General features: G+C 73.7%; 12 non-coding genes and 9 pseudogenes across 12 annotated transcripts; all 21 read right to left on the bottom strand.

The window, feature by feature from the left end:
- Nucleotides 1-593: 593 nt before the first annotated feature.
- LOC133083089 (5S ribosomal RNA) lies at nt 594-712 on the bottom strand. Its single transcript, XR_009699153.1, has one exon. It is a non-coding gene; the product is annotated as a 5S ribosomal RNA (ribosomal RNA).
- Nucleotides 713-1,630: 918 nt separating this feature from the next.
- On the bottom strand, nt 1,631-1,749 carry LOC133083080 (5S ribosomal RNA). Its single transcript, XR_009699144.1, has one exon. It is a non-coding gene; the product is annotated as a 5S ribosomal RNA (ribosomal RNA).
- Nucleotides 1,750-2,659: 910 nt separating this feature from the next.
- On the bottom strand, nt 2,660-2,778 carry LOC133083271 (5S ribosomal RNA; annotated as a pseudogene).
- A 911-nt stretch (nt 2,779-3,689) lies between these two features.
- Nucleotides 3,690-3,808, bottom strand: LOC133083176 (5S ribosomal RNA; annotated as a pseudogene).
- A 917-nt stretch (nt 3,809-4,725) lies between these two features.
- LOC133083079 (5S ribosomal RNA) lies at nt 4,726-4,844 on the bottom strand. Its single transcript, XR_009699143.1, has one exon. It is a non-coding gene; the product is annotated as a 5S ribosomal RNA (ribosomal RNA).
- A 910-nt stretch (nt 4,845-5,754) lies between these two features.
- LOC133083265 (5S ribosomal RNA) lies at nt 5,755-5,873 on the bottom strand (annotated as a pseudogene).
- Nucleotides 5,874-6,783: 910 nt separating this feature from the next.
- Nucleotides 6,784-6,902, bottom strand: LOC133083102 (5S ribosomal RNA). Its single transcript, XR_009699165.1, has one exon. It is a non-coding gene; the product is annotated as a 5S ribosomal RNA (ribosomal RNA).
- Nucleotides 6,903-7,819: 917 nt separating this feature from the next.
- Nucleotides 7,820-7,938, bottom strand: LOC133083078 (5S ribosomal RNA). The gene has a single exon (XR_009699142.1). It is a non-coding gene; the product is annotated as a 5S ribosomal RNA (ribosomal RNA).
- Nucleotides 7,939-8,846: 908 nt separating this feature from the next.
- On the bottom strand, nt 8,847-8,965 carry LOC133083264 (5S ribosomal RNA; annotated as a pseudogene).
- Nucleotides 8,966-9,875: 910 nt separating this feature from the next.
- LOC133083101 (5S ribosomal RNA) lies at nt 9,876-9,994 on the bottom strand. The gene has a single exon (XR_009699164.1). It is a non-coding gene; the product is annotated as a 5S ribosomal RNA (ribosomal RNA).
- A 918-nt stretch (nt 9,995-10,912) lies between these two features.
- On the bottom strand, nt 10,913-11,031 carry LOC133083077 (5S ribosomal RNA). Its single transcript, XR_009699141.1, has one exon. It is a non-coding gene; the product is annotated as a 5S ribosomal RNA (ribosomal RNA).
- Nucleotides 11,032-11,940: 909 nt separating this feature from the next.
- LOC133083263 (5S ribosomal RNA) lies at nt 11,941-12,059 on the bottom strand (annotated as a pseudogene).
- A 910-nt stretch (nt 12,060-12,969) lies between these two features.
- On the bottom strand, nt 12,970-13,088 carry LOC133083088 (5S ribosomal RNA). Its single transcript, XR_009699152.1, has one exon. It is a non-coding gene; the product is annotated as a 5S ribosomal RNA (ribosomal RNA).
- Nucleotides 13,089-14,006: 918 nt separating this feature from the next.
- LOC133083076 (5S ribosomal RNA) lies at nt 14,007-14,125 on the bottom strand. Its single transcript, XR_009699140.1, has one exon. It is a non-coding gene; the product is annotated as a 5S ribosomal RNA (ribosomal RNA).
- A 909-nt stretch (nt 14,126-15,034) lies between these two features.
- On the bottom strand, nt 15,035-15,153 carry LOC133083262 (5S ribosomal RNA; annotated as a pseudogene).
- A 911-nt stretch (nt 15,154-16,064) lies between these two features.
- LOC133083174 (5S ribosomal RNA) lies at nt 16,065-16,183 on the bottom strand (annotated as a pseudogene).
- Nucleotides 16,184-17,100: 917 nt separating this feature from the next.
- LOC133083075 (5S ribosomal RNA) lies at nt 17,101-17,219 on the bottom strand. Its single transcript, XR_009699139.1, has one exon. It is a non-coding gene; the product is annotated as a 5S ribosomal RNA (ribosomal RNA).
- A 910-nt stretch (nt 17,220-18,129) lies between these two features.
- Nucleotides 18,130-18,248, bottom strand: LOC133083261 (5S ribosomal RNA; annotated as a pseudogene).
- A 910-nt stretch (nt 18,249-19,158) lies between these two features.
- Nucleotides 19,159-19,277, bottom strand: LOC133083099 (5S ribosomal RNA). Its single transcript, XR_009699163.1, has one exon. It is a non-coding gene; the product is annotated as a 5S ribosomal RNA (ribosomal RNA).
- Nucleotides 19,278-20,195: 918 nt separating this feature from the next.
- Nucleotides 20,196-20,314, bottom strand: LOC133083074 (5S ribosomal RNA). Its single transcript, XR_009699138.1, has one exon. It is a non-coding gene; the product is annotated as a 5S ribosomal RNA (ribosomal RNA).
- Nucleotides 20,315-21,223: 909 nt separating this feature from the next.
- On the bottom strand, nt 21,224-21,342 carry LOC133083260 (5S ribosomal RNA; annotated as a pseudogene).
- Between the last annotated feature and the right edge of the window lie 737 nt (nt 21,343-22,079).

The raw sequence follows: 22,079 nt of genomic DNA, 5'->3' as shown, positions 1-22,079 counted from the left end.
AGGCGCAGCCCAGCCACGGCCTGGCCGGCCCGCCTGCCCAACGGCAGTTGGCCCGAAGCCACTGGGAGCCACCATTGAGCCGGCACGGCCCCTTAGACACAGCAACGCCACCCTTGCCCCCACGCCAACTGCCGAGCAAAGCTCCCGGCGCCTGGTGTCTAGCCAGCCCAGCGAACCGGTCCCAGCCCACGACCCCGCTCCCACTCTCGGCCGTGGCGAAGTGGCAAAGGGTGGGCTTTTTCCGGAGGGAGCTGTGGAGAGACACACGGGCAGACAGGGGGCTGCGGCGCGGCTGGGCTCCGGTGGGGGCGGCCAAGTGCAGGTCGAGGGCTTCGTGGGCCGCACGGACGGCACCCCGGCCTGCGGCGGAGTCTGGGTCCGGGCCAGCCACCACGGGAGCGGCTGGGGTGGCGGCTGCCTTCCAGGGCCGCCTTCTGGCCGCCTGGCCGGCCAGGCCGGCGCGGAGCGCCCCCTCTGGCACGCTGTGGTGGGAGGGGCCGGAGGAGGTGGGGCCTGCAGCGCTGCCCGGCGGGGGCGGGGGCGGGGGCGGAGGCGGCGGGCGACTAAAGGAGAAGGCGGAGCGGGAGGCAAGAAGCCTACAGCACCCGGTATTCCCAGGCGGTCTCCCATCCAAGTACTAACCAGGCCCGACCCTGCTTAGCTTCCGAGATCAGACGAGTTCGGGCGCGTTCAGGGTGGTATGGCCGTAGACGTTAAGAGGGGCCCGCGGAGTGCCTCTTGAGGCCCAGCTTCGCTGGCGCTTGCGCCTCCCCGCCAGCCCGGCGGCCAGCCCGCCCCGGCAGGGCCCCGCCGCCCGCCCAGGCAGGGCAACGGCGGCCTCGTGTACCAGGGGGGTGGCGGAGGGTTCGGCGACCTCCCAGCCCAGGGCGGGCGGGACCCACCAAACCGTTCGGCGCTTGGCGCCCCGCCCCAGATCCCGCACGTCGCTCACAGGGACGTGGCCCCGGAGGCTTCAGGGCCCGGGGCCCGCGGTCCCTTGGGCCTCCCCTCTGCCCGCCCACGCGGCGCTAGGCGCAGCCCAGCCGCAGCCCGGGCCGGCCCTCCTGCCCGACGGCAGTCGGCCCTTAACCCACTGGGAGCCACCATTGAGTCGGCACGGCCCCTTAGCCCCAGCAAGGCCACCCTTGCCCCCACGCCACCCGCCGAGCACAGGACCCGGCGCCTTGTGGCCGGCCGGCCCGGAGCACCGGCCCCGGCCCCCGCCCCCGCTCCCGCCCCCGGCCGTGGCGAAACGGCGGAGGGGGGGCTTTTTCCGGAGGGAGCTGTGGAGAGACACACCGGCAGATAGGTGGCTGCGCCGGGGCTGGGCGCTAGTGGGGGCGGCCAGGTGCAGGTCAAGGGGCTCGCGGGCCGCACGGCCGGCACCCGGGCCTGAGGCGGAGTCTGGGTTCAGGCCAGCCACCCCGGGAGCGGCTGGGATGCGGCTGCCTTCCAGGGCCGCCTTCTGGCCGCCTGGCCGGCCAGGCAGGCGGAGAGCGCCCCCTCTGGCGCGCTGTGGTGGGAGGGGCCGGAGGAGGTGGGGCCTGCAGCGGTGCCCGGCGGGGGCGGGGGCGGGGGCGGGGGCGGAGGCGGCGGGCGACTAAAGGAGAAGGCGGAGCGGGAGGCAAAAAGCCTACAGCACCCGGTATTCCCAGGCGGTCTCCCATCCAAGTACTAACCAGGCCCGACCCTGCTTAGCTTCCGAGATCAGACGAGATCGGGCGCGTTCAGGGTGGTATGGCCGTAGACGCAGGAGGGGCCCGCGCGGTGCCTCTTGAGGCCCAGCTTCGCTGGCGCCTGCGCCTTACCGCCATGCCGGCGGCCAGCCCTCTCCGGCAGGGCCCTGCCGCCCGCCCAGGCAGGCGACAGGAGGCCTCGGGGACCCGGGGGTGGCGGAGTGGTGGGCCACCTCGCAGCCCAGGGCGGGCGGGACGCTCCAGGCCCGTCGGCGCTTGGCGCCCCGCCACAGATCCCGCTCGACGCTCACAGGGACGCGGCCCCGGAGGCTTCAGGGCCCGGCGGCCGCGGTCCCTTGGGCATCCCCCCCTGCCCGCCCACGCGGAGTTAGGCGCAGCCCGGCCACGGCCGGGCCGGCCCTCCGGCCGGGCAGCAGCTGGCCCGAAGCCACTGGGAGCCACCATGGAGTGGGCACGGCCCCTTAGCCCCAGCAAGGCCCCCCCTTGCCCCCACGCCGCCCGCCGAGCACAGGACCCCGGCCCTGGTGGCCGGCAGGCCCGGAGAAGCGGCCCCGGCCCCCGCCCCCGCTCCCGCCCCCGGCCGTGGCGAAACGGCGGAGGGGGGGGCTTTTTCCGGAGGGAGCTGTGGAGAGACACACGGGCAGACAGGGGGCTGCGGCGCGGCTGGGCTCCGGTGGGGGCGGCCAAGTGCAGGTCGAGGGCCTCGCGGGCCGCACGGACGGCACCCCGGCCTGCGGCGGAGTCTGGGTCCGGGCCAGCCACCACGGGAGCGGCTGGGGTGGCGGCTGCCTTCCAGGGCCGCATTCTGGCCGCATGTCCAGCCAGCTCGGCGGGGAGCGATCCCTCCGGCGCGCTGTGTTGGGAGGGACGTGAGGAGGTGAGGCCTGCAGCGGTGCTCAGCGGGGGCGGAGGCGGCCTCGGCCGCGGGCCACTAAATGTCAAGGCGGAGCGGGAGGCAAAAAAGCCTACAGCACTCGGTATTCCCATGTGGTCTCCCATCCAGGTACGAAACAGGCCAGACCCTGATTAGCTTCCGAGATCAGACGAGGTGTGGTGCGTTCAGGGAGGTGTGGCCATAGAATGCAGCGGGGGCCACGGTGTGCCTCTTGAGGCTTAGCTTCGCTGGTGCTGGCGACTCACCGCCAGCCCGGCAGCCAACCCTCTCCGGCGCGGCCCTGCCGTCCGCCCAGGCAAGCGACAGGAGGCCTCGAGGGCCCGGGGGTGGTGGAGTTGTGGGCGACTTCGCAGCTCAGGTCAGGCGGGACCCTCCAGGCCTGTAGGCGCTTGGCCCTCCGCCCCAGAGCCGCTCAACGCTCACAGGACTTGGCCCCGGAGGCTTAAGGGCCTGTGGCCCTCGGTCCCTTGTGCATTCCCCACCCTGTCAATCCACACAGTGCTAGGCGCAGCCCAGCCACGGCCTGGCCGGCCCTCCTGCCCGACGGCAGTCGGCCCTTAACCCACTGGGAGCCACCATTGAGCCGGCACGGCCCCTTAGCCCCAGCAAGGCCACCCTTGCCCCCACGCCACCCGCCGAGCACAGGACCCGGCGCCTGGTGTCTAGCCCGCCCAGCGAACCGGTCCCAGCCCCCGCCCCCGCTCCCGCCCCCGGCCGTGGCGAAACGGCGGAGGGTGGGCTTTTTCCGGAGGGAGCTGTGGAGATACACACGGGCAGACAGGGGGCTGCGGCGCGGCTGGGCTCCGGTGGGGGCGGCCAAGTGCAGGTCGAGGGCTTCGTGGGCCGCACGGACGGCACCCCGGCCTGCGGCGGAGTCTGGGTCCGGGCCAGCCACCACGGGAGCGGCTGGGGTGGCGGCTGCCTTCCAGGGCCGCCTTCTGGCCGCCTGGCCGGCCAGGCCGGCGCGGAGCGCCCCCTCTGGCGCGCTGTGGTGGGAGGGGCCGGAGGAGGTGGGGCCTGCAGCGCTGCTCGGCGGGGGCGGGGGCGGCGGCGGAGGCGGCGGGCGACTAAAGGAGAAGGCGGAGCGGGAGGCAAAAAGCCTACAGCACCCGGTATTCCCAGGCGGTCTCCCATCCAAGTACTAACCAGGCCCGACCCTGCTTAGCTTCCGCGATCAGACGAGATGGGGCACGTTCAGGGTGGTATGGCCTTAGAGGGCAGCCGGGGCCACGGGGTGCCTCTTGAGGCTTTGCTTCGCTGGTGCTGGCGACTTGCTCCCTGCTCGGCGGTCAGCCCTCTTCAGCAAGGCCCTGCCGCCCGCCCAGGCTGGCGACAGGAGGCCTCAGGGACCCAGGGGTTGCATAGTCAAGGGCGACCTCGCAGCTCAGGTCAGGCGGGATCCTCCAGGCCCGTAGGTGCTTGGCGCTCCGCCCCAGGTCCCGCTTGATGCTCACAAGGACGTGGCCCCGGAGGCTTAATGTCCCTTGGCCCTAGGTCCCTCGGGCATTACCAACCCTGTCCACTCACGCAGTGCTAGGCACAACCTAGCCGTGGCCGGGCCGGCCCTCCTGCCCGACGGCAGTTGCCCCGAATCCACTGGGAGCCACCATTGTGTTGGCATGGCCCATTACAGCCAGCAAGGCCACACTTGCATCCACGCCAACTGCCGAGCACTGTTCCCGGTGCCTAGTGGTCGGCCGGTTCGGAGAACGAGTCCTGGCCCACGACCCCGCTCCCGCACTCGGCCGTGGCGAAACGGCGGAGGGGGGGCTTTTTCCGGAGGGAGCTGTGGAGAGACACACCGGCAGATAGGTGGCTGCGCCGGGGCTGGGCGCTAGTGGGGGCGGCCAGGTGCAGGTCAAGGGGCTCGCGGGCCGCACGGCCGGCACCCGGGCCTGAGGCGGAGTCTGGGTTCAGGCCAGCCACCCTGGGAGCGGCTGGGATGCGGCTGCCTTCCAGGGCCGCCTTCTGGCCGCCTGGCCGGCCAGGCAGGCGGAGAGCGCCCCCTCTGGCGCGCTGTGGTGGGAGGGGCCGGAGGAGGTGGGGCCTGCAGCGGTGCCCGGCGGGGGCGGGGGCGGGGGCGGGGGCGGAGGCGGCGGGCGACTAAAGGAGAAGGCGGAGCGGGAGGCAAAAAGCCTACAGCACCCGGTATTCCCAGGCGGTCTCCCATCCAAGTACTAACCAGGCCCGACCCTGCTTAGCTTCCGAGATCAGACGAGATCGGGCGCGTTCAGGGTGGTATGGCCGTAGACGCAGGAGGGGCCCGCGCGGTGCCTCTTGAGGCCCAGCTTCGATGTCGCCTGCGCCTTACCGCCATGCCGGCGGCCAGCCCTCTCCGGCAGGGCCCTGCCGCCCGCCCAGGCAGGCGACAGGAGGCCTCGGGGACCCGGGGGTGGCGGAGTGGTGGGCCACCTCGCAGCCCAGGGCGGGCGGGACGCTCCAGGCCCGTCGGCGCTTGGCGCCCCGCCGCAGATCCCGCTCGACGCTCACAGGGACGCGGCCCCGGAGGCTTCAGGGCCCGGCGGCCGCGGTCCCTTGGGCATCCCCCCCTGCCCGCCCACGCGGAGTTAGGCGCAGCCCGGCCACGGCCGGGCCGGCCCTCCGGCCGGGCAGCAGCTGGCCCGAAGCCACTGGGAGCCACCATGGAGTGGGCACGGCCCCTTAGCCCCAGCAAGGCCCCCCCTTGCCCCCACGCCGCCCGCCGAGCACAGGACCCCGGCCCTGGTGGCCGGCAGGCCCGGAGAAGCGGCCCCGGCCCCCGCCCCCGCTCCCGCCCCCGGCCGTGGCGAAACGGCGGAGGGGGGGGCTTTTTCCGGAGGGAGCTGTGGAGAGACACACGGGCAGACAGGGGGCTGCGGCGCGGCTGGGCTCCGGTGGGGGCGGCCAAGTGCAGGTCGAGGGCCTCGCGGGCCGCACGGACGGCACCCCGGCCTGCGGCGGAGTCTGGGTCCGGGCCAGCCACCACGGGAGCGGCTGGGGTGGCGGCTGCCTTCCAGGGCCGCATTCTGGCCGCATGTCCAGCCAGCTCGGCGGGGAGCGATCCCTCCGGCGCGCTGTGTTGGGAGGGACGTGAGGAGGTGAGGCCTGCAGCGGTGCTCAGCGGGGGCGGAGGCGGCCTCGGCCGCGGGCCACTAAATGTCAAGGCGGAGCGGGAGGCAAAAAAGCCTACAGCACTCGGTATTCCCATGTGGTCTCCCATCCAGGTACGAAACAGGCCAGACCCTGATTAGCTTCCGAGATCAGACGAGGTGTGGTGCGTTCAGGGAGGTGTGGCCGTAGAATGCAGCGGGGGCCACGGTGTGCCTCTTGAGGCTTAGCTTCGCTGGTGCTGGCGACTTACCGCCAGCCCGGCAGCCAACCCTCTCCGGCACGGCCCTGCCGTCCGCCCAGGCAAGCGACAGGAGGCCTCGAGGGCCCGGGGGTGGTGGAGTTGTGGGCGACTTCGCAGCTCAGGTCAGGCGGGACCCTCCAGGCCTGTAGGCGCTTGGCCCTCCGCCCCAGAGCCGCTCAACGCTCACAGGACTTGGCCCCGGAGGCTTAAGGGCCTGTGGCCCTCGGTCCCTTGTGCATTCCCCACCCTGTCAATCCACACAGTGCTAGGCGCAGCCCAGCCACGGCCTGGCCGGCCCGCCTGCCCAACGGCAGTTGGCCCGAAGCCACTGGGAGCCACCATTGAGCCGGCACGGCCCCTTAGACACAGCAACGCCACCCTTGCCCCCACGCCAACTGCCGAGCAAAGTTCCCGGCGCCTGGTGTCTAGCCAGCCCAGCGAACCGGTCCCAGCCCACGACCCCGCTCCCACTCTCGGCCGTGGCGAAGTGGCAAAGGGTGGGCTTTTTCCGGAGGGAGCTGTGGAGAGACACACGGGCAGACAGGGGGCTGCGGCGCGGCTGGGCTCCGGTGGGGGCGGCCAAGTGCAGGTCGAGGGCTTCGTGGGCCGCACGGACGGCACCCCGGCCTGCGGCGGAGTCTGGGTCCGGGCCAGCCACCACGGGAGCGGCTGGGGTGGCGGCTGCCTTCCAGGGCCGCCTTCTGGCCGCCTGGCCGGCCAGGCCGGCGCGGAGCGCCCCCTCTGGCGCGCTGTGGTGGGAGGGGCCGGAGGAGGTGGGGCCTGCAGCGCTGCCCGGCGGGGGCGGGGGCGGGGGCGGAGGCGGCGGGCGACTAAAGGAGAAGGCGGAGCGGGAGGCAAGAAGCCTACAGCACCCGGTATTCCCAGGCGGTCTCCCATCCAAGTACTAACCAGGCCCGACCCTGCTTAGCTTCCGAGATCAGACGAGTTCCGGCGCGTTCAGGGTGGTATGGCCGTAGACGTTAAGAGGGGCCCGCGGAGTGCCTCTTGAGGCCCAGCTTCGCTGGCGCTTGCGCCTCCCCGCCAGCCCAGCGGCCAGCCCGCCCCGGCAGGGCCCCGCCGCCCGCCCAGGCAGGGCAACGGCGGCCTCGGGTACCAGGGGGGTGGCGGAGGGTTCGGCGACCTCCCAGCCCAGGGCGGGCGGGACCCACCAAACCGTTCGGCGCTTGGCGCCCCGCCCCAGATCCCGCACGTCGCTCACAGGGACGTGGCCCCGGAGGCTTCAGGGCCCGGGGCCCGCGGTCCCTTGGGCCTCCCCTCTGCCCGCCCACGCGGCGCTAGGCGCAGCCCAGCCGCAGCCCGGGCCGGCCCTCCTGCCCGACGGCAGTCGGCCCTTAACCCACTGGGAGCCACCATTGAGTCGGCACGGCCCCTTAGCCCCAGCAAGGCCACCCTTGCCCCCACGCCACCCGCCGAGCACAGGACCCGGCGCCTTGTGGCCGCCGGCCCGGAGCACCGGCCCCGGCCCCCGCCCCCGCTCCCGCCCCCGGCCGTGGCGAAACGGCGGAGGGGGGGCTTTTTCCGGAGGGAGCTGTGGAGAGACACACCGGCAGATAGGTGGCTGCGCCGGGGCTGGGCGCTAGTGGGGGCGGCCAGGTGCAGGTCAAGGGGCTCGCGGGCCGCACGGCCGGCACCCGGGCCTGAGGCGGAGTCTGGGTTCAGGCCAGCCACCCCGGGAGCGGCTGGGATGCGGCTGCCTTCCAGGGCCGCCTTCTGGCCGCCTGGCCGGCCAGGCAGGCGGAGAGCGCCCCCTCTGGCGCGCTGTGGTGGGAGGGGCCGGAGGAGGTGGGGCCTGCAGCGGTGCCCGGCGGGGGCGGGGGCGGGGGCGGGTGCGGAGGCGGCGGGCGACTAAAGGAGAAGGCGGAGCGGGAGGCAAAAAGCCTACAGCACCCGGTATTCCCAGGCGGTCTCCCATCCAAGTACTAACCAGGCCCGACCCTGCTTAGCTTCCGAGATCAGACGAGATCGGGCGCGTTCAGGGTGGTATGGCCGTAGACGCAGGAGGGGCCCGCGCGGTGCCTCTTGAGGCCCAGCTTCGCTGGCGCCTGCGCCTTACCGCCATGCCGGCGGCCAGCCCTCTCCGGCAGGGCCCTGCCGCCCGCCCAGGCAGGCGACAGGAGGCCTCGGGGACCCGGGGGTGGCGGAGTGGTGGGCCACCTCGCAGCCCAGGGCGGGCGGGACGCTCCAGGCCCGTCGGCGCTTGGCGCCCCGCCGCAGATCCCGCTCGACGCTCACAGGGACGCGGCCCCGGAGGCTTCAGGGCCCGGCGGCCGCGGTCCCTTGGGCATCCCCCCCTGCCCGCCCACGCGGAGTTAGGCGCAGCCCGGCCACGGCCGGGCCGGCCCTCCGGCCGGGCAGCAGCTGGCCCGAAGCCACTGGGGCCACCATGGAGTGGGCACGGCCCCTTAGCCCCAGCAAGGCCCCCCCTTGCCCCCACGCCGCCCGCCGAGCACAGGACCCCGGCCCTGGTGGCCGGCAGGCCCGGAGAAGCGGCCCCGGCCCCCGCCCCCGCTCCCGCCCCCGGCCGTGGCGAAACGGCGGAGGGGGGGCTTTTTCCGGAGGGAGCTGTGGAGAGACACACGGGCAGACAGGGGGCTGCGGCGCGGCTGGGCTCCGGTGGGGGCGGCCAAGTGCAGGTCGAGGGCCTCGCGGGCCGCACGGATGGCACCCCGGCCTGCGGCGGAGTCTGGGTCCGGGCCAGCCACCACGGGAGCGGCTGGGGTGGCGGCTGCCTTCCAGGGCCGCATTCTGGCCGCATGTCCAGCCAGCTCGGCGGGGAGCGATCCCTCCGGCGCGCTGTGTTGGGAGGGACGTGAGGAGGTGAGGCCTGCAGCGGTGCTCAGCGGGGGCGGAGGCGGCCTCGGCCGCGGGCCACTAAATGTCAAGGCGGAGCGGGAGGCAAAAAAGCCTACAGCACTCGGTATTCCCATGTGGTCTCCCATCCAGGTACGAAACAGGCCAGACCCTGATTAGCTTCCGAGATCAGACGAGGTGTGGTGCGTTCAGGGAGGTGTGGCCGTAGAATGCAGCGGGGGCCACGGTGTGCCTCTTGAGGCTTAGCTTCGCTGGTGCTGGCGACTTACCGCCAGCCCGGCAGCCAACCCTCTCCGGCGCGGCCCTGCCGTCCGCCCAGGCAAGCGACAGGAGGCCTCGAGGGCCCGGGGGTGGTGGAGTTGTGGGCGACTTCGCAGCTCAGGTCAGGCGGGACCCTCCAGGCCTGTAGGCGCTTGGCCCTCCGCCCCAGAGCCGCTCAACGCTCACAGGACTTGGCCCCGGAGGCTTAAGGGCCTGTGGCCCTCGGTCCCTTGTGCATTCCCCACCCTGTCAATCCACACAGTGCTAGGCGCAGCCCAGCCACGGCCTGGCCGGCCCGCCTGCCCAACGGCAGTTGGCCCGAAGCCACTGGGAGCCACCATTGAGCCGGCACGGCCCCTTAGACACAGCAACGCCACCCTTGCCCCCACGCCAACTGCCGAGCAAAGTTCCCGGCGCCTGGTGTCTAGCCAGCCCAGCGAACCGGTCCCAGCCCACGACCCCGCTCCCACTCTCGGCCGTGGCGAAGTGGCAAAGGGTGGGCTTTTTCCGGAGGGAGCTGTGGAGAGACACACGGGCAGACAGGGGGCTGCGGCGCGGCTGGGCTCCGGTGGGGGCGGCCAAGTGCAGGTCGAGGGCTTCGTGGGCCGCACGGACGGCACCCCGGCCTGCGGCGGAGTCTGGGTCCGGGCCAGCCACCACGGGAGCGGCTGGGGTGGCGGCTGCCTTCCAGGGCCGCCTTCTGGCCGCCTGGCCGGCCAGGCCGGCGCGGAGCGCCCCCTCTGGCGCGCTGTGGTGGGAGGGGCCGGAGGAGGTGGGGCCTGCAGCGCTGCCCGGCGGGGGCGGGGGCGGGGGCGGAGGCGGCGGGCGACTAAAGGAGAAGGCGGAGCGGGAGGCAAGAAGCCTACAGCACCCGGTATTCCCAGGCGGTCTCCCATCCAAGTACTAACCAGGCCCGACCCTGCTTAGCTTCCGAGATCAGACGAGTTCCGGCGCGTTCAGGGTGGTATGGCCGTAGACGTTAAGAGGGGCCCGCGGAGTGCCTCTTGAGGCCCAGCTTCGCTGGCGCTTGCGCCTCCCCGCCAGCCCAGCGGCCAGCCCGCCCCGGCAGGGCCCCGCCGCCCGCCCAGGCAGGGCAACGGCGGCCTCGGGTACCAGGGGGGTGGCGGAGGGTTCGGCGACCTCCCAGCCCAGGGCGGGCGGGACCCACCAAACCGTTCGGCGCTTGGCGCCCCGCCCCAGATCCCGCACGTCGCTCACAGGGACGTGGCCCCGGAGGCTTCAGGGCCCGGGGCCCGCGGTCCCTTGGGCCTCCCCTCTGCCCGCCCACGCGGCGCTAGGCGCAGCCCAGCCGCAGCCCGGGCCGGCCCTCCTGCCCGACGGCAGTCGGCCCTTAACCCACTGGGAGCCACCATTGAGTCGGCACGGCCCCTTAGCCCCAGCAAGGCCACCCTTGCCCCCACGCCACCCGCCGAGCACAGGACCCGGCGCCTTGTGGCCGGCCGGCCCGGAGCACCGGCCCCGGCCCCCGCCCCCGCTCCCGCCCCCGGCCGTGGCGAAACGGCGGAGGGGGGGCTTTTTCCGGAGGGAGCTGTGGAGAGACACACCGGCAGATAGGTGGCTGCGCCGGGGCTGGGCGCTAGTGGGGGCGGCCAGGTGCAGGTCAAGGGGCTCGCGGGCCGCACGGCCGGCACCCGGGCCTGAGGCGGAGTCTGGGTTCAGGCCAGCCACCCCGGGAGCGGCTGGGATGCGGCTGCCTTCCAGGGCCGCCTTCTGGCCGCCTGGCCGGCCAGGCAGGCGGAGAGCGCCCCCTCTGGCGCGCTGTGGTGGGAGGGGCCGGAGGAGGTGGGGCCTGCAGCGGTGCCCGGCGGGGGCGGGGGCGGGGGCGGGTGCGGAGGCGGCGGGCGACTAAAGGAGAAGGCGGAGCGGGAGGCAAAAAGCCTACAGCACCCGGTATTCCCAGGCGGTCTCCCATCCAAGTACTAACCAGGCCCGACCCTGCTTAGCTTCCGAGATCAGACGAGATCGGGCGCGTTCAGGGTGGTATGGCCGTAGACGCAGGAGGGGCCCGCGCGGTGCCTCTTGAGGCCCAGCTTCGCTGGCGCCTGCGCCTTACCGCCATGCCGGCGGCCAGCCCTCTCCGGCAGGGCCCTGCCGCCCGCCCAGGCAGGCGACAGGAGGCCTCGGGGACCCGGGGGTGGCGGAGTGGTGGGCCACCTCGCAGCCCAGGGCGGGCGGGACGCTCCAGGCCCGTCGGCGCTTGGCGCCCCGCCGCAGATCCCGCTCGACGCTCACAGGGACGCGGCCCCGGAGGCTTCAGGGCCCGGCGGCCGCGGTCCCTTGGGCATCCCCCCCTGCCCGCCCACGCGGAGTTAGGCGCAGCCCGGCCACGGCCGGGCCGGCCCTCCGGCCGGGCAGCAGCTGGCCCGAAGCCACTGGGAGCCACCATGGAGTGGGCACGGCCCCTTAGCCCCAGCAAGGCCCCCCCTTGCCCCCACGCCGCCCGCCGAGCACAGGACCCCGGCCCTGGTGGCCGGCAGGCCCGGAGAAGCGGCCCCGGCCCCCGCCCCCGCTCCCGCCCCCGGCCGTGGCGAAACGGCGGAGGGGGGGCTTTTTCCGGAGGGAGCTGTGGAGAGACACACGGGCAGACAGGGGGCTGCGGCGCGGCTGGGCTCCGGTGGGGGCGGCCAAGTGCAGGTCGAGGGCCTCGCGGGCCGCACGGACGGCACCCCGGCCTGCGGCGGAGTCTGGGTCCGGGCCAGCCACCACGGGAGCGGCTGGGGTGGCGGCTGCCTTCCAGGGCCGCATTCTGGCCGCATGTCCAGCCAGCTCGGCGGGGAGCGATCCCTCCGGCGCGCTGTGTTGGGAGGGACGTGAGGAGGTGAGGCCTGCAGCGGTGCTCAGCGGGGGCGGAGGCGGCCTCGGCCGCGGGCCACTAAATGTCAAGGCGGAGCGGGAGGCAAAAAAGCCTACAGCACTCGGTATTCCCATGTGGTCTCCCATCCAGGTACGAAACAGGCCAGACCCTGATTAGCTTCCGAGATCAGACGAGGTGTGGTGCGTTCAGGGAGGTGTGGCCGTAGAATGCAGCGGGGGCCACGGTGTGCCTCTTGAGGCTTAGCTTCGCTGGTGCTGGCGACTTACCGCCAGCCCGGCAGCCAACCCTCTCCGGCGCGGCCCTGCCGTCCGCCCAGGCAAGCGACAGGAGGCCTCGAGGGCCCGGGGGTGGTGGAGTTGTGGGCGACTTCGCAGCTCAGGTCAGGCGGGACCCTCCAGGCCTGTAGGCGCTTGGCCCTCCGCCCCAGAGCCGCTCAACGCTCACAGGACTTGGCCCCGGAGGCTTAAGGGCCTGTGGCCCTCGGTCCCTTGTGCATTCCCCACCCTGTCAATCCACACAGTGCTAGGCGCAGCCCAGCCACGGCCTGGCCGGCCCGCCTGCCCAACGGCAGTTGGCCCGAAGCCACTGGGAGCCACCATTGAGCCGGCACGGCCCCTTAGACACAGCAACGCCACCCTTGCCCCCACGCCAACTGCCGAGCAAAGTTCCCGGCGCCTGGTGTCTAGCCAGCCCAGCGAACCGGTCCCAGCCCACGACCCCGCTCCCACTCTCGGCCGTGGCGAAGTGGCAAAGGGTGGGCTTTTTCCGGAGGGAGCTGTGGAGAGACACACGGGCAGACAGGGGGCTGCGGCGCGGCTGGGCTCCGGTGGGGGCGGCCAAGTGCAGGTCGAGGGCTTCGTGGGCCGCACGGACGGCACCCCGGCCTGCGGCGGAGTCTGGGTCCGGGCCAGCCACCACGGGAGCGGCTGGGGTGGCGGCTGCCTTCCAGGGCCGCCTTCTGGCCGCCTGGCCGGCCAGGCCGGCGCGGAGCGCCCCCTCTGGCGCGCTGTGGTGGGAGGGGCCGGAGGAGGTGGGGCCTGCAGCGCTGCCCGGCGGGGGCGGGGGCGGGGGCGGAGGCGGCGGGCGACTAAAGGAGAAGGCGGAGCGGGAGGCAAGAAGCCTACAGCACCCGGTATTCCCAGGCGGTCTCCCATCCAAGTACTAACCAGGCCCGACCCTGCTTAGCTTCCGAGATCAGACGAGTTCGGGCGCGTTCAGGGTGGTATGGCCGTAGACGTTAAGAGGGGCCCGCGGAGTGCCTCTTGAGGCCCAGCTTCGCTGGCGCTTGCGCCTCCCCGCCAGCCCAGCGGCCAGCCCGCCCCGGCAGGGCCCCGCCGCCCGCCCAGGCAGGGCAACGGCGGCCTCGGGTACCAGGGGGGTGGCGGAGGGTTCGGCGACCTCCCAGCCCAGGGCGGGCGGGACCCACCAAACCGTTCGGCGCTTGGCGCCCCGCCCCAGATCCCGCACGTCGCTCACAGGGACGTGGCCCCGGAGGCTTCAGGGCCCGGGGCCCGCGGTCCCTTGGGCCTCCCCTCTGCCCGCCCACGCGGCGCTAGGCGCAGCCCAGCCGCAGCCCGGGCCGGCCCTCCTGCCCGACGGCAGTCGGCCCTTAACCCACTGGGAGCCACCATTGAGTCGGCACGGCCCCTTAGCCCCAGCAAGGCCACCCTTGCCCCCACGCCACCCGCCGAGCACAGGACCCGGCGCCTTGTGGCCGGCCGGCCCGGAGCACCGGCCCCGGCCCCCGCCCCCGCTCCCGCCCCCGGCCGTGGCGAAACGGCGGAGGGGGGGCTTTTTCCGGAGGGAGCTGTGGAGAGACACACCGGCAGATAGGTGGCTGCGCCGGGGCTGGGCGCTAGTGGGGGCGGCCAGGTGCAGGTCAAGGGGCTCGCGGGCCGCACGGCCGGCACCCGGGCCTGAGGCGGAGTCTGGGTTCAGGCCAGCCACCCCGGGAGCGGCTGGGATGCGGCTGCCTTCCAGGGCCGCCTTCTGGCCGCCTGGCCGGCCAGGCAGGCGGAGAGCGCCCCCTCTGGCGCGCTGTGGTGGGAGGGGCCGGAGGAGGTGGGGCCTGCAGCGGTGCCCGGCGGGGGCGGGGGCGGGGGCGGGGGCGGAGGCGGCGGGCGACTAAAGGAGAAGGCGGAGCGGGAGGCAAAAAGCCTACAGCACCCGGTATTCCCAGGCGGTCTCCCATCCAAGTACTAACCAGGCCCGACCCTGCTTAGCTTCCGAGATCAGACGAGATCGGGCGCGTTCAGGGTGGTATGGCCGTAGACGCAGGAGGGGCCCGCGCGGTGCCTCTTGAGGCCCAGCTTCGCTGGCGCCTGCGCCTTACCGCCATGCCGGCGGCCAGCCCTCTCCGGCAGGGCCCTGCCGCCCGCCCAGGCAGGCGACAGGAGGCCTCGGGGACCCGGGGGTGGCGGAGTGGTGGGCCACCTCGCAGCCCAGGGCGGGCGGGACGCTCCAGGCCCGTCGGCGCTTGGCGCCCCGCCGCAGATCCCGCTCGACGCTCACAGGGACGCGGCCCCGGAGGCTTCAGGGCCCGGCGGCCGCGGTCCCTTGGGCATCCCCCCCTGCCCGCCCACGCGGAGTTAGGCGCAGCCCGGCCACGGCCGGGCCGGCCCTCCGGCCGGGCAGCAGCTGGCCCGAAGCCACTGGGAGCCACCATGGAGTGGGCACGGCCCCTTAGCCCCAGCAAGGCCCCCCCTTGCCCCCACGCCGCCCGCCGAGCACAGGACCCCGGCCCTGGTGGCCGGCAGGCCCGGAGAAGCGGCCCCGGCCCCCGCCCCCGCTCCCGCCCCCGGCCGTGGCGAAACGGCGGAGGGGGGGCTTTTTCCGGAGGGAGCTGTGGAGAGACACACGGGCAGACAGGGGGCTGCGGCGCGGCTGGGCTCCGGTGGGGGCGGCCAAGTGCAGGTCGAGGGCCTCGCGGGCCGCACGGACGGCACCCCGGCCTGCGGCGGAGTCTGGGTCCGGGCCAGCCACCACGGGAGCGGCTGGGGTGGCGGCTGCCTTCCAGGGCCGCATTCTGGCCGCATGTCCAGCCAGCTCGGCGGGGAGCGATCCCTCCGGCGCGCTGTGTTGGGAGGGACGTGAGGAGGTGAGGCCTGCAGCGGTGCTCAGCGGGGGCGGAGGCGGCCTCGGCCGCGGGCCACTAAATGTCAAGGCGGAGCGGGAGGCAAAAAAGCCTACAGCACTCGGTATTCCCATGTGGTCTCCCATCCAGGTACGAAACAGGCCAGACCCTGATTAGCTTCCGAGATCAGACGAGGTGTGGTGCGTTCAGGGAGGTGTGGCCGTAGAATGCAGCGGGGGCCACGGTGTGCCTCTTGAGGCTTAGCTTCGCTGGTGCTGGCGACTTACCGCCAGCCCGGCAGCCAACCCTCTCCGGCGCGGCCCTGCCGTCCGCCCAGGCAAGCGACAGGAGGCCTCGAGGGCCCGGGGGTGGTGGAGTTGTGGGCGACTTCGCAGCTCAGGTCAGGCGGGACCCTCCAGGCCTGTAGGCGCTTGGCCCTCCGCCCCAGAGCCGCTCAACGCTCACAGGACTTGGCCCCGGAGGCTTAAGGGCCTGTGGCCCTCGGTCCCTTGTGCATTCCCCACCCTGTCAATCCACACAGTGCTAGGCGCAGCCCAGCCACGGCCTGGCCGGCCCTCCTGCCCGACGGCAGTCGGCCCTTAACCCACTGGGAGCCACCATTGAGCCGGCACGGCCCCTTAGCCCCAGCAAGGCCACCCTTGCCCCCACGCCACCCGCCGAGCACAGGACCCGGCGCCTGGTGTCTAGCCCGCCCAGCGAACCGGTCCCAGCCCCCGCCCCCGCTCCCGCCCCCGGCCGTGGCGAAACGGCGGAGGGTGGGCTTTTTCCGGAGGGAGCTGTGGAGATACACACGGGCAGACAGGGGGCTGCGGCGCGGCTGGGCTCCGGTGGGGGCGGCCAAGTGCAGGTCGAGGGCTTCGTGGGCCGCACGGACGGCACCCCGGCCTGCGGCGGAGTCTGGGTCCGGGCCAGCCACCACGGGAGCGGCTGGGGTGGCGGCTGCCTTCCAGGGCCGCCTTCTGGCCGCCTGGCCGGCCAGGCCGGCGCGGAGCGCCCCCTCTGGCGCGCTGTGGTGGGAGGGGCCGGAGGAGGTGGGGCCTGCAGCGCTGCTCGGCGGGGGCGGGGGCGGCGGCGGAGGCGGCGGGCGACTAAAGGAGAAGGCGGAGCGGGAGGCAAAAAGCCTACAGCACCCGGTATTCCCAGGCGGTCTCCCATCCAAGTACTAACCAGGCCCGACCCTGCTTAGCTTCCGCGATCAGACGAGATGGGGCACGTTCAGGGTGGTATGGCCTTAGAGGGCAGCCGGGGCCACGGGGTGCCTCTTGAGGCTTTGCTTCGCTGGTGCTGGCGACTTGCTCCCTGCTCGGCGGTCAGCCCTCTTCAGCAAGGCCCTGCCGCCCGCCCAGGCTGGCGACAGGAGGCCTCAGGGACCCAGGGGTTGCATAGTCAAGGGCGACCTCGCAGCTCAGGTCAGGCGGGATCCTCCAGGCCCGTAGGTGCTTGGCGCTCCGCCCCAGGTCCCGCTTGATGCTCACAAGGACGTGGCCCCGGAGGCTTAATGTCCCTTGGCCCTAGGTCCCTCGGGCATTACCAACCCTGTCCACTCACGCAGTGCTAGGCACAACCTAGCCGTGGCCGGGCCGGCCCTCCTGCCCGACGGCAGTTGCCCCGAATCCACTGGGAGCCACCATTGTGTTGGCATGGCCCATTACAGCCAGCAAGGCCACACTTGCATCCACGCCAACTGCCGAGCACTGTTCCCGGTGCCTAGTGGTCGGCCGGTTCGGAGAACGAGTCCTGGCCCACGACCCCGCTCCCGCACTCGGCCGTGGCGAAACGGCGGAGGGGGGGCTTTTTCCGGAGGGAGCTGTGGAGAGACACACCGGCAGATAGGTGGCTGCGCCGGGGCTGGGCGCTAGTGGGGGCGGCCAGGTGCAGGTCAAGGGGCTCGCGGGCCGCACGGCCGGCACCCGGGCCTGAGGCGGAGTCTGGGTTCAGGCCAGCCACCCTGGGAGCGGCTGGGATGCGGCTGCCTTCCAGGGCCGCCTTCTGGCCGCCTGGCCGGCCAGGCAGGCGGAGAGCGCCCCCTCTGGCGCGCTGTGGTGGGAGGGGCCGGAGGAGGTGGGGCCTGCAGCGGTGCCCGGCGGGGGCGGGGGCGGGGGCGGGGGCGGAGGCGGCGGGCGACTAAAGGAGAAGGCGGAGCGGGAGGCAAAAAGCCTACAGCACCCGGTATTCCCAGGCGGTCTCCCATCCAAGTACTAACCAGGCCCGACCCTGCTTAGCTTCCGAGATCAGACGAGATCGGGCGCGTTCAGGGTGGTATGGCCGTAGACGCAGGAGGGGCCCGCGCGGTGCCTCTTGAGGCCCAGCTTCGATGTCGCCTGCGCCTTACCGCCATGCCGGCGGCCAGCCCTCTCCGGCAGGGCCCTGCCGCCCGCCCAGGCAGGCGACAGGAGGCCTCGGGGACCCGGGGGTGGCGGAGTGGTGGGCCACCTCGCAGCCCAGGGCGGGCGGGACGCTCCAGGCCCGTCGGCGCTTGGCGCCCCGCCGCAGATCCCGCTCGACGCTCACAGGGACGCGGCCCCGGAGGCTTCAGGGCCCGGCGGCCGCGGTCCCTTGGGCATCCCCCCCTGCCCGCCCACGCGGAGTTAGGCGCAGCCCGGCCACGGCCGGGCCGGCCCTCCGGCCGGGCAGCAGCTGGCCCGAAGCCACTGGGAGCCACCATGGAGTGGGCACGGCCCCTTAGCCCCAGCAAGGCCCCCCCTTGCCCCCACGCCGCCCGCCGAGCACAGGACCCCGGCCCTGGTGGCCGGCAGGCCCGGAGAAGCGGCCCCGGCCCCCGCCCCCGCTCCCGCCCCCGGCCGTGGCGAAACGGCGGAGGGGGGGGCTTTTTCCGGAGGGAGCTGTGGAGAGACACACGGGCAGACAGGGGGCTGCGGCGCGGCTGGGCTCCGGTGGGGGCGGCCAAGTGCAGGTCGAGGGCCTCGCGGGCCGCACGGACGGCACCCCGGCCTGCGGCGGAGTCTGGGTCCGGGCCAGCCACCACGGGAGCGGCTGGGGTGGCGGCTGCCTTCCAGGGCCGCATTCTGGCCGCATGTCCAGCCAGCTCGGCGGGGAGCGATCCCTCCGGCGCGCTGTGTTGGGAGGGACGTGAGGAGGTGAGGCCTGCAGCGGTGCTCAGCGGGGGCGGAGGCGGCCTCGGCCGCGGGCCACTAAATGTCAAGGCGGAGCGGGAGGCAAAAAAGCCTACAGCACTCGGTATTCCCATGTGGTCTCCCATCCAGGTACGAAACAGGCCAGACCCTGATTAGCTTCCGAGATCAGACGAGGTGTGGTGCGTTCAGGGAGGTGTGGCCGTAGAATGCAGCGGGGGCCACGGTGTGCCTCTTGAGGCTTAGCTTCGCTGGTGCTGGCGACTTACCGCCAGCCCGGCAGCCAACCCTCTCCGGCACGGCCCTGCCGTCCGCCCAGGCAAGCGACAGGAGGCCTCGAGGGCCCGGGGGTGGTGGAGTTGTGGGCGACTTCGCAGCTCAGGTCAGGCGGGACCCTCCAGGCCTGTAGGCGCTTGGCCCTCCGCCCCAGAGCCGCTCAACGCTCACAGGACTTGGCCCCGGAGGCTTAAGGGCCTGTGGCCCTCGGTCCCTTGTGCATTCCCCACCCTGTCAATCCACACAGTGCTAGGCGCAGCCCAGCCACGGCCTGGCCGGCCCGCCTGCCCAACGGCAGTTGGCCCGAAGCCACTGGGAGCCACCATTGAGCCGGCACGGCCCCTTAGACACAGCAACGCCACCCTTGCCCCCACGCCAACTGCCGAGCAAAGTTCCCGGCGCCTGGTGTCTAGCCAGCCCAGCGAACCGGTCCCAGCCCACGACCCCGCTCCCACTCTCGGCCGTGGCGAAGTGGCAAAGGGTGGGCTTTTTCCGGAGGGAGCTGTGGAGAGACACACGGGCAGACAGGGGGCTGCGGCGCGGCTGGGCTCCGGTGGGGGCGGCCAAGTGCAGGTCGAGGGCTTCGTGGGCCGCACGGACGGCACCCCGGCCTGCGGCGGAGTCTGGGTCCGGGCCAGCCACCACGGGAGCGGCTGGGGTGGCGGCTGCCTTCCAGGGCCGCCTTCTGGCCGCCTGGCCGGCCAGGCCGGCGCGGAGCGCCCCCTCTGGCGCGCTGTGGTGGGAGGGGCCGGAGGAGGTGGGGCCTGCAGCGCTGCCCGGCGGGGGCGGGGGCGGGGGCGGAGGCGGCGGGCGACTAAAGGAGAAGGCGGAGCGGGAGGCAAGAAGCCTACAGCACCCGGTATTCCCAGGCGGTCTCCCATCCAAGTACTAACCAGGCCCGACCCTGCTTAGCTTCCGAGATCAGACGAGTTCCGGCGCGTTCAGGGTGGTATGGCCGTAGACGTTAAGAGGGGCCCGCGGAGTGCCTCTTGAGGCCCAGCTTCGCTGGCGCTTGCGCCTCCCCGCCAGCCCAGCGGCCAGCCCGCCCCGGCAGGGCCCCGCCGCCCGCCCAGGCAGGGCAACGGCGGCCTCGGGTACCAGGGGGGTGGCGGAGGGTTCGGCGACCTCCCAGCCCAGGGCGGGCGGGACCCACCAAACCGTTCGGCGCTTGGCGCCCCGCCCCAGATCCCGCACGTCGCTCACAGGGACGTGGCCCCGGAGGCTTCAGGGCCCGGGGCCCGCGGTCCCTTGGGCCTCCCCTCTGCCCGCCCACGCGGCGCTAGGCGCAGCCCAGCCGCAGCCCGGGCCGGCCCTCCTGCCCGACGGCAGTCGGCCCTTAACCCACTGGGAGCCACCATTGAGTCGGCACGGCCCCTTAGCCCCAGCAAGGCCACCCTTGCCCCCACGCCACCCGCCGAGCACAGGACCCGGCGCCTTGTGGCCGGCCGGCCCGGAGCACCGGCCCCGGCCCCCGCCCCCGCTCCCGCCCCCGGCCGTGGCGAAACGGCGGAGGGGGGGCTTTTTCCGGAGGGAGCTGTGGAGAGACACACCGGCAGATAGGTGGCTGCGCCGGGGCTGGGCGCTAGTGGGGGCGGCCAGGTGCAGGTCAAGGGGCTCGCGGGCCGCACGGCCGGCACCCGGGCCTGAGGCGGAGTCTGGGTTCAGGCCAGCCACCCCGGGAGCGGCTGGGATGCGGCTGCCTTCCAGGGCCGCCTTCTGGCCGCCTGGCCGGCCAGGCAGGCGGAGAGCGCCCCCTCTGGCGCGCTGTGGTGGGAGGGGCCGGAGGAGGTGGGGCCTGCAGCGGTGCCCGGCGGGGGCGGGGGCGGGGGCGGGTGCGGAGGCGGCGGGCGACTAAAGGAGAAGGCGGAGCGGGAGGCAAAAAGCCTACAGCACCCGGTATTCCCAGGCGGTCTCCCATCCAAGTACTAACCAGGCCCGACCCTGCTTAGCTTCCGAGATCAGACGAGATCGGGCGCGTTCAGGGTGGTATGGCCGTAGACGCAGGAGGGGCCCGCGCGGTGCCTCTTGAGGCCCAGCTTCGCTGGCGCCTGCGCCTTACCGCCATGCCGGCGGCCAGCCCTCTCCGGCAGGGCCCTGCCGCCCGCCCAGGCAGGCGACAGGAGGCCTCGGGGACCCGGGGGTGGCGGAGTGGTGGGCCACCTCGCAGCCCAGGGCGGGCGGGACGCTCCAGGCCCGTCGGCGCTTGGCGCCCCGCCGCAGATCCCGCTCGACGCTCACAGGGACGCGGCCCCGGAGGCTTCAGGGCCCGGCGGCCGCGGTCCCTTGGGCATCCCCCCCTGCCCGCCCACGCGGAGTTAGGCGCAGCCCGGCCACGGCCGGGCCGGCCCTCCGGCCGGGCAGCAGCTGGCCCGAAGCCACTGGGAGCCACCATGGAGTGGGCACGGCCCCTTAGCCCCAGCAAGGCCCCCCCTTGCCCCCACGCCGCCCGCCGAGCACAGGACCCCGGCCCTGGTGGCCGGCAGGCCCGGAGAAGCGGCCCCGGCCCCCGCCCCCGCTCCCGCCCCCGGCCGTGGCGAAACGGCGGAGGGGGGGCTTTTTCCGGAGGGAGCTGTGGAGAGACACACGGGCAGACAGGGGGCTGCGGCGCGGCTGGGCTCCGGTGGGGGCGGCCAAGTGCAGGTCGAGGGCCTCGCGGGCCGCACGGACGGCACCCCGGCCTGCGGCGGAGTCTGGGTCCGGGCCAGCCACCACGGGAGCGGCTGGGGTGGCGGCTGCCTTCCAGGGCCGCATTCTGGCCGCATGTCCAGCCAGCTCGGCGGGGAGCGATCCCTCCGGCGCGCTGTGTTGGGAGGGACGTGAGGAGGTGAGGCCTGCAGCGGTGCTCAGCGGGGGCGGAGGCGGCCTCGGCCGCGGGCCACTAAATGTCAAGGCGGAGCGGGAGGCAAAAAAGCCTACAGCACTCGGTATTCCCATGTGGTCTCCCATCCAGGTACGAAACAGGCCAGACCCTGATTAGCTTCCGAGATCAGACGAGGTGTGGTGCGTTCAGGGAGGTGTGGCCGTAGAATGCAGCGGGGGCCACGGTGTGCCTCTTGAGGCTTAGCTTCGCTGGTGCTGGCGACTTACCGCCAGCCCGGCAGCCAACCCTCTCCGGCGCGGCCCTGCCGTCCGCCCAGGCAAGCGACAGGAGGCCTCGAGGGCCCGGGGGTGGTGGAGTTGTGGGCGACTTCGCAGCTCAGGTCAGGCGGGACCCTCCAGGCCTGTAGGCGCTTGGCCCTCCGCCCCAGAGCCGCTCAACGCTCACAGGACTTGGCCCCGGAGGCTTAAGGGCCTGTGGCCCTCGGTCCCTTGTGCATTCCCCACCCTGTCAATCCACACAGTGCTAGGCGCAGCCCAGCCACGGCCTGGCCGGCCCGCCTGCCCAACGGCAGTTGGCCCGAAGCCACTGGGAGCCACCATTGAGCCGGCACGGCCCCTTAGACACAGCAACGCCACCCTTGCCCCCACGCCAACTGCCGAGCAAAGTTCCCGGCGCCTGGTGTCTAGCCAGCCCAGCGAACCGGTCCCAGCCCACGACCCCGCTCCCACTCTCGGCCGTGGCGAAGTGGCAAAGGGTGGGCTTTTTCCGGAGGGAGCTGTGGAGAGACACACGGGCAGACAGGGGGCTGCGGCGCGGCTGGGCTCCGGTGGGGGCGGCCAAGTGCAGGTCGAGGGCTTCGTGGGCCGCACGGACGGCACCCCGGCCTGCGGCGGAGTCTGGGTCCGGGCCAGCCACCACGGGAGCGGCTGGGGTGGCGGCTGCCT

Source organism: Eubalaena glacialis, unplaced genomic scaffold, assembly GCF_028564815.1.
Source record: "Eubalaena glacialis isolate mEubGla1 unplaced genomic scaffold, mEubGla1.1.hap2.+ XY scaffold_248_1, whole genome shotgun sequence".
Lineage (NCBI taxonomy): Eukaryota > Metazoa > Chordata > Mammalia > Artiodactyla > Balaenidae > Eubalaena > Eubalaena glacialis.
This window is presented reverse-complemented; position numbering and strand designations above follow the sequence as displayed.